Here is an 8,716-nt window from a genome sequence, read left to right as displayed (position 1 = left end):
TCACCAATGCACAGCCTCCTCCCTCCAACTCTTCCATAGACTCTAATGTTAAAATGGCTCAGAAGGTTCGTTTGAAAATCAGAAGAGCATGGTGTCTTTCCACTGTCACCACGTCCATATAATAAGCTCCACAGGCATGAAAACTGAGAATTAGGTAGACTAGACATTGCTGTCGCTCACGGTGAAAGAATTTTGTCAATACGACTTTTACTTTTCATTTGGGAACGATTTGTTTGGGCCTGACTTTTCTGTTCATTTTAAGCAGCAAAAGTGAGGCGCATGTCTGTGTCCGTGTGTATGGAGCCATTGGGTGCGGTCACTATAGCAACCAGGCTCACACCTGCCTGCTTAACGAGCTCTGCCTGCCACTGTACCAAGATTCATCTTAAGCACTTCTCTTTCAACTGCTGCTGTGTCCACAGTGTTACAGCCATCATTTTACCCTCAAATTGTCGCCATTATTGTTCTCTTTCCAACACCGTGTCTTTCAAAGCTCAGGCATTTAAACTTTTTAAACTGTGTGGATCAAAGTGGAGGGATCACATTTTAGTCATTCAGTGATTCAAAGAATATGACCTTTTAATATTCATTCAGATGTTTTCTGACTCTAAATGTTCTTTTCTCATGTCTTAGGGTTTTCTAATTTACATTTAAAACATTTTCAGTTTTTTTCCAACTTCTTCTTCTGTGTAACCTTCAGCTTTTAGCAGTTCAGCACCTTTGTTTTCAGGTTAAATTTGTTTTTTTGTTTGGTTTTTTTTTATTTCATTCAATATTTTTAACTTAAATTCAGCAATTAATTCATTTCAGTGCATACATTCAGATTCAAGCATTCACACTGCAGTTTCTTCAGAAAATGCACTTTCTAGTTATTATTCTATTTTATTATTATTATCTATTCCGTACGTTTTTTGTAATCCTATAACTTCAAAACCGTTCAACTTAGAAAAACCATTCAAACACCGTTAGATTCCTATTCTTTTGGACAACACTGCTTCTATTTTTCATATTTTTAACATTTATATTTTTAATTTTATTCAACTTTATTCAACAAAAATTTATAATGTATTTCAATGGGGAGACCCTTCAAATCCTCATTCAACTTACTCATTTTTAAACTCTTACTACTTCCACATACATTGACATAGAGCCACCATTCAAACTTTAAAACGAAGACAAGACATTCAACTATTCAACTTGTATTTATCTTTTCAATATCTATTATACTTTTTCTTCAGTTCCAGTTTAAGTTTCATGATGTTTTTTCACCCGTTTCAGAGTTTATAATGGGTGTGTATGGGACGGAATGTTGGGGCTAGAGTGAGACAGCTCAACTGCTAGAGTGAGAGGAGCAAAAAAATTAATCTTAAAATCTTTTTTAAAACTGCTGCTGTGTCCACAGCGTTTGCTCTACAGGTATGATTTTACCCTCAAAACGTAGCCATGGCTGTCCTCTTTCATCCAATGTGTTTACTATTGTACTAGGTGTTATGGTTCTTTCATAAATGTCACCAATGCACAGCCTCCTCCCTCCAACTCTTCCATAGACTCTAATGTTAAAATGGCTCAGAAGGTTCGTTTGAAAATCAGAAGAGCATGGTGTCTTTACACTGTCACCACGTCCATATAATAAACTCCACAGGCATGAAAACTGAGAATTAGGTAGACTAGACATGGCTGTCGCTCACGGTGAAAGAATTTTGTCAATACGACATGTACTTTTCATTTGGGAAGAATTTGTTTGGGCCTGACTTTTCTGTTCATTTTAAGCAGCAAAAGTGAGGCGCATGTCTGTGTACGTGTGTATGGAGCCATTGGGTGCGGTCACTATAGCAACCAGGCTCACACCTGCCTGCTTAACGAGCTCTGCCTGCCACTGTGCCAAGATTCATCTTAAGCACTTCTCTTTCAACTGCTGCTGTGTCCACAGTGTTACAGCCATCATTTTACCCTCAAATTGTCGCCATTATTGTTCTCTTTCCAACACCGTATCTTTCAAAGCTCAGGCATTTAAACTTTTTAAACTGTGTGGATCAAAGTGGAGGGATCACATTTGAGTCATTCAGTGATTCAAAGAATATGACCTTTTGATATTCATTCAGATGTTTTCTGACTCTAAATGTTCTTTTCTCATTTCTTAGGGTTTTCTAATTTACATTTAAAACATTTTCAGTTTTTTTCCAACTCCTTCTTCTGTGTAACCTTCAGCTTTTAGCAGTTCAGCACCTTTGTTTTCAGGTTAAATTCGGGGGTTTTTTGTTTGTTTTTTTAAAATTTCATTTAATATTTTTAACTCAAAATTCAGCAATTAATTCATTTCAGTGCATACATTCAGATTCAAGCATTCACACTGCAGTTTCTTCAGAAAATGCACTTTCTAGTTCATCTCTGCTGCTTCCAGAAAGCCTCATTTCCTCGATCTGCAGCTCACTTTCCTACTTTCTGTCTTTTTCCAGCACTGAAAACAGTAATGAGAATCCTTTACATGAATCAGGGGTTTCTAATAGTCTTTTTACTTTCAGTTATATAATTTTTACCAAAATAAGGAAAAAAATAATAGTCCCTCTGTACCTTATAATCTCTGATATTGTGAAATATATGTTAATAGTTATTGCACTGTGACAAAACATCGCACAGCAATAGTAGGGCTGAAATGACTAGTTGATTATCAGCAGCTGATAGTATATTGAATTATAGTAAATTGAATGCCTTTTGACCGCTGGTCAGAAAAACATTGCATTTGACGACATCATTAAAGAAAATTATTTGGTAAATAGGAGAATAAAGAAGCATTAAAAATCATATGTTTGCACGATAAAATATATGGACGAAACCACTGAGCCACACCTCTGTCTTGGAATTTGAGTGTTTTCAGTCCCATTGCCACAGGAGTATGAAATATGAAATCAAGTGTCTAGCCATGCAGTCTGCCTTCACAAACATTTGCAAAAGAATGGGTAGCTATATAGAGCTTGTTTTATTCATTGAATAAAATTCAATGAATTCAAAGTCATTTTATGAAATGTCTACGCTCCTAGATCTTCCACAATCAACTACAGGTGGTATTTTTGCAAAGTGGGCGTGTTTAGGGACTGCAGCAACTCGGTCACCAAGTGCCACTCGTCAAGTGCCGAGGCACATAAAAGTTACAGACTTTCTGCTAACTCAATAACTGGAGATGTACAAACCTCCTCTGGCATTAAAATCAGCACTAAATGTGTGCAGCAGGAGCTTCATAGCAAGAGTTTCCAGCTTCATGATAGAATAATAACAAGCACCAGATGGATAGGTGTAAGCATGCTGCCACCGGCCCTGGAGCAGTGAGATCATGTTCTGTGGAGTGATAAGTCTCACTTCTCTATTTGGCAGTTTCATGGATGAGTCTGCATTTGGCAAATGCTAGGAGAGCATTACCTGCATGACTGTTGTGTCAACTGTAATGTTTGGCACAGGTGGGATAATGCCATGGGGTTGTTTTCCGGGGCTGGCAGAAAAAGAAGTTTGGTGCAGGAGGACTTGACTGGCAGAGCTCTGATCTCACCTCTGAGGTGAATTAGAATGGAAACATCAGTATCCGTCCTCACAAATGCTCTTCTGGATGAAGGGCAAAAATTCCCACAGGCGCACTCTAAAATCTTGCCTGTAGATTTTGAATGGGATGTCATAAAAGCTCCTGTAGGTTTAATGTTTCCATGTGTATGAAAAAAACACACAAAAGTGTCTGAATATGTTTCTTGCAAATCTGAGGTCAAGCTTAAAGCTATGCACAGCATCATCAAGGAAAAACACAAGAAGCACAGAGTTGTGAAATTTAAATCCAAGTGTTACATCCTGAAGCTACAGATTAATCTTTGCTCATCTCACCTCCAAAGGTGCCATCAACATCCCAATACACAGACACACAAGAGACTATCAGGACCTCCAGGAGTCTGGCCAACATTATATCTCACATGTGCCTTCAATACTGATAATTCAATGTGATACCATCTCCTGGTTGGAGGACAAAAAGCCCTACGGCGGCAGCAGAGGAAGAGAATAAGAAAAAAAGAAGTCGTCAAATCAGGCCAATTAAGTGGATTACGAGTTATCTGCAGCACGGCGTGTAATTGGTTTTGTGTTATCGTTGTAATGTCAGATAGGTACTAATTGAAAAGCCAGTTTATTAGTGGGCTGACAGTCTGCAGAGGGTTGGGCTGTGGTTTTAAAGGTCTTGTTTCAGATAGCCTCCCAAATGATTATAGATAATAGGCTGCTTCTACTGAAGCTTGTGGTGCTCTGAGATCCAATCCCCATTCCTGTTTTCTGCTGACTTCATTCTCCTTTCGCTCCAAGTCTCGTGAGCATATAATTTAATTTTGTGGTAATAACGTGTTTTATTCCGATGTTAAGATTTTATTTGCAGTATCATGCACTTCTGGGTTTTTATTGCGCTCTTACAGCAGTGTGCTTACAGTACTGTACTTGGCAAAAGCAATATGTCTGACGCTACTGTGAGTCATGAAGCAAAACACCAGAGTCTCTGCAGTCTTATTTTGTGGGATTTCTGTACAAGCTAGAGGGTAGTGTCTTGATGCAACCACAGCATCCGAAAAACAAATGTGTTCGTTCATATAGACAGTGCAGACTTCAAACACTATAATGTGGTTGCCAAGGCTTCAGATTTTTGGCATACAGGTCTAACATGGCAGCAACTGATTTACGACTGCCAGACCTATTTGGCAATGACCAGGGCAGGAGAATAAAAGATGAAAAATGCCTCTGTCTAAACTCAAATCACATAATCCTAAAATCTCAGATAGGGCAGCAACAATTGTGAGCTGGGACTGAAAAAAACCTCTGCGGAGGCTGAAGATAAAGAGTACCTGCACAACTCTTTGTCAAACCACAGAAACGTCTTTTTTGTAAAGAATGACTGGATGTGGTTGGACACACTTACAGGGATTTCTCAGAAGTTGTGAAACCTAATAGTGAAGGTTCTCCATCGAGTCCTACGATTCTGCAAATGGCACAAAATGAGCTGTGAAAACGGAGCATGAAGCTAGGATCTTTGGCATTCAAATGGAGAGAGAGCTGAGGTGTTCAAACTCCAGCTATGCTCCATCTTTCATGTCTCGTATCTGCAAACCTCTGAGTGCTGTTGCAGGAACTGAGTGTATAGTGACCAAAGAAAATGATATACCCCGACAATCATCTGCGGTCGACACAGTCTGACAAAAAACAGGACTGTTTGGATGGTAGTGCCCACTTTAAGCAAGCAGGCTGCTGAGCACTGTAGCACTCCTGCTGCTGGCTCAGTTTTCAGCGTTGATGGGTGCAGATGGGCTGCATGCAATTTGGCTGTAAGGACAAGAAATGCCATGGAGGCTGCTGATGCATGCAGCTAGCAAGCATGCATTATTCAAAGACTGAATGCAGAAAAAGAAAAAAAAAAGTGATGTCTGTCTCATAGTTGGCGGATGGACTGCCACAACGAGTTCTCATAGTCAGCCGTTTCCTCAACAGTGCTCAATCAGCAAAAAGAAAGCTTTCGTTGAAATGGTATCCTTAAAAAACAAACACTAGGCTGGGATAGTGATGCAGCCAGTTTCTGTTCACCTCAGAGCAGAGAGCATCTATTCAAAACATCAGCAGTAAGTGTCAACTACCATTTAGGGTGTATATGTGGAAAAGGAAGGTTATTGAATTAGCCTTGTCTGTAAAGTGAATTGGAATTGATTGTCACATTCACTTTGATTCTGCCGGGCATGCTTTTATCACCAAACAGTGCACGCAGCAAACCAAGCATCTGTAGGCTGAGTTAATCTTCTTTGCTTCAGTGCTGAAAGCGACCCTCCACTCCATAGTGCCACAATCACAATAAGACTGGTTTCAATAGTGACATCCGAAGATGAAGGGATATGGCTGAATCCATTTAAGAGCCCACGGGGCCTTGTGATTTCAGCTTTCTGCTTCTAATAGATTCAGTTTCAGTCTGAATTGATTCAAGATGCTAAAGAAGCTTTCTGGCAGGTGATGCTAATCCAGAGCATAAAATGCATCAAGCACAACCCAGCTTGCCTCTGTGTTATTTCATGTATCTGCTGGTGGAGAAATGAAACACCCCATGCAGATAAAGAGGAGCAGTGAATAGCCAGACATCCAGTATATTAATTTCAACAATGTAGGGTTTCATATTTAGGAAGATTTCACTTTTCTAGCATCTCCAAATGCATCTGCATATCACTTTAATGCATACCAGCTGGTATTTGCTATGTGATTATTAGGACCAAAGGGGTTACTATTGGCAGTCAGGGGACTGAAATGTCAAAACCACAGGTAGATAAAAAGAGGAGGACAGTCAAGCCCCTCAGATGCTGAATGTCTTCACTAGCTTTTTTGTAATTCCATCTGTCTGCCATTTACTGCTGGGCAGGTAGTGCACATCAGGTTTAATTGAGCTTTTTTTTTTCCTGTGACACAGCTGTCTGCTTTGGGAAACGAGGTGGTGCTGTGACAATGAGCCACAACAGCAAAGTTGCAGGCTGTAAAACTCTGAGAGAGCTACAGGGAACTGCAGAGTCGGATGATAATTCTCAGTGGAATCGTCACTTCCAGTGAAATCCTTCACATTACATACAATGCAATCATTTCACCCACTGTTAATATAGAATATCTATCAGAGCAGCTTTAAGGCTGTGTTAGATTATATAAGGTGTTGCCAGAACAATGACTCCACTAAACACTGCGTAACCCTACATCAAGGTTGCACATTTATAAAGAATATGGACTTTTATCAGGCAGTATAATGTCTAGCAGACAGTTTTAGGGCATCACAGGTTAATATAGAGCTCATTTGTTCTGAAATAGGTCTTGTTTAACGGTCTATCTCACAGAGCAAAGAGCTTTTATCCTGGCAATGAAACATAGTATTAAAGGTTTAGTCAGGTATCGCTGCAGCAGATGCTGAACTAAAAATGCTGCGTAGCTTTATGATGTAACAGATTTTTGAACCTTGTTGTTTCTCAGTGTACCAACATTTTGCTTTTGTGTATGCTTGTGCCTCTGTTTCTGTCTCACAAATAACATAAAATAACAAAGAAATCTGACAAAATTCTGCAAAATCCTAATCCATGAGTTTCAACAGGTTATTAGAGTAGATTTATTTAATTTATTAATAACAAATATAATCTTAATCAATAAGGAATTAATCTTATCGATTGTAACCTACAAATGAGAATACAAAATATTAGGAAAACGTTTAAGGGCAATCCAGTCTAGTTAAGTAAAATCACTTAAGCTTTATGAACTCACCAACACAAACTGAGGATACAGATGCTTAAGAAGAATTTAGGGTAGAGCTGTTGCATTTCTTTGCTTTAGATTTTACATGTGTACCTAATAACTATTATTTTCTCTGGCAATAATGTATAGCAAGTGTGACATATAAATTTCCTGTAGTTATTACTATTACATTTATGCCCTCAACACCTTTTTCAAATTGTTTATTTGACCTGCTTGTTTGAGCACTCTGGGACTTGTGAGATTAATACCTCAGTGTTAAATCTATGCTGTATTGTAGCTGCAAACCCTTCTGAAACCCTATGTCGTAACTGTGGACAGTGTAAAAGATGGACGTAGCTTCTGGGTCTGAAAACTAAATCCAGTGTGTAAGTGCTTTAAACTTGGATTCTTTTTAAAGGGGCAACACATGGTGGAACCTGTGGTTGCAAAAAAAAAAACCTCCGGTCCTACAGAAGTGGGGGGGAAAAGTCCTCTGCTGAGCTGGGATCTATGTAAAAAATTTCCTGCTGAGTTTACAGTCTTATACATTCATTTTCAGCCATAATGTGTAAAACACGAGGAGCGTTTTTGTACATTTTGGTCACTCTAAGTGTCAGAAAGGAGGTGGTTCACAGTTATATCTGTCCCCATCGTCACATCAAGTCTCCATACACCCAGATGCTGATGGTGAAAATGTTCTCATGGTGTCACAAAATAGGGGGAGGTGTCTGGATAACTACATCCACCATTAATTGTATTGAATCATTTAAAAGTTTAATATTCTTTCTTGATCTCTTCTTGTTGTTAACTGTCTGCCCAGCTTTTGCTCCTGTAGTGGTGTTGTGCATTGTGGGTTTCAGAGCTTTTTTGTCTGCAAACAGCTTCCTACTGCAGCCAAGTATTGAACCAAACAGTAAAGTTGGGACATCCAATTAAGCTGAAACTCTTTATCAAGCTTCGCCAGGTAATAATTCTCTGTACAAACAACCCTGTTCACACTTTAACAAGGCTGATTATTGTCGCTCTTAAGTAGACATGGCCTCTCCTGTGTCTCTGTCTCAGTGAGGAAAAAACCCCACAGACTTTCTCTTAGTGAAAAAGTTAGATTGTTCATTAGTTTAGTGGCTCCATAGCAGGTGGTACCATCACCTTGGGGGTTGTGTCATGATCAAAATCCAACAAATCAAACCTGCTGTGTTGAACCTCTTGCAAATAAGGGAGTAAATGAAAGCAGCTCTATATTGTTCATTAGTTTCTATTAGTGGGTAAAAGTAAAATAACCACATCACATCAGTGTTTAACAGCCTGTCCATCAGCAGTGTAGCATGAAACTAAGAATAAGTGTTGCAGTGGCTGTGGGTTGGGTTTGATGCTCTTCCTGAACAACCTCCCCACATTTGATGCAAATGTAAGCATTTTTGTGCCTAACAATTATTATTTTAATGATTAAATAGAC

The sequence above is a fragment of the Copadichromis virginalis genome, linkage group LG16, assembly GCF_057382275.1.
Source record: "Copadichromis virginalis isolate Kocher_CV1m ecotype Utaka linkage group LG16, C_Virginalis_male_GT1.1, whole genome shotgun sequence".
NCBI classification, from domain to species: Eukaryota; Metazoa; Chordata; class Actinopteri; order Cichliformes; family Cichlidae; genus Copadichromis; species Copadichromis virginalis.
The sequence above is the reverse complement of the archived record's forward strand: the minus strand, read 5'-3'. Positions refer to the sequence as shown.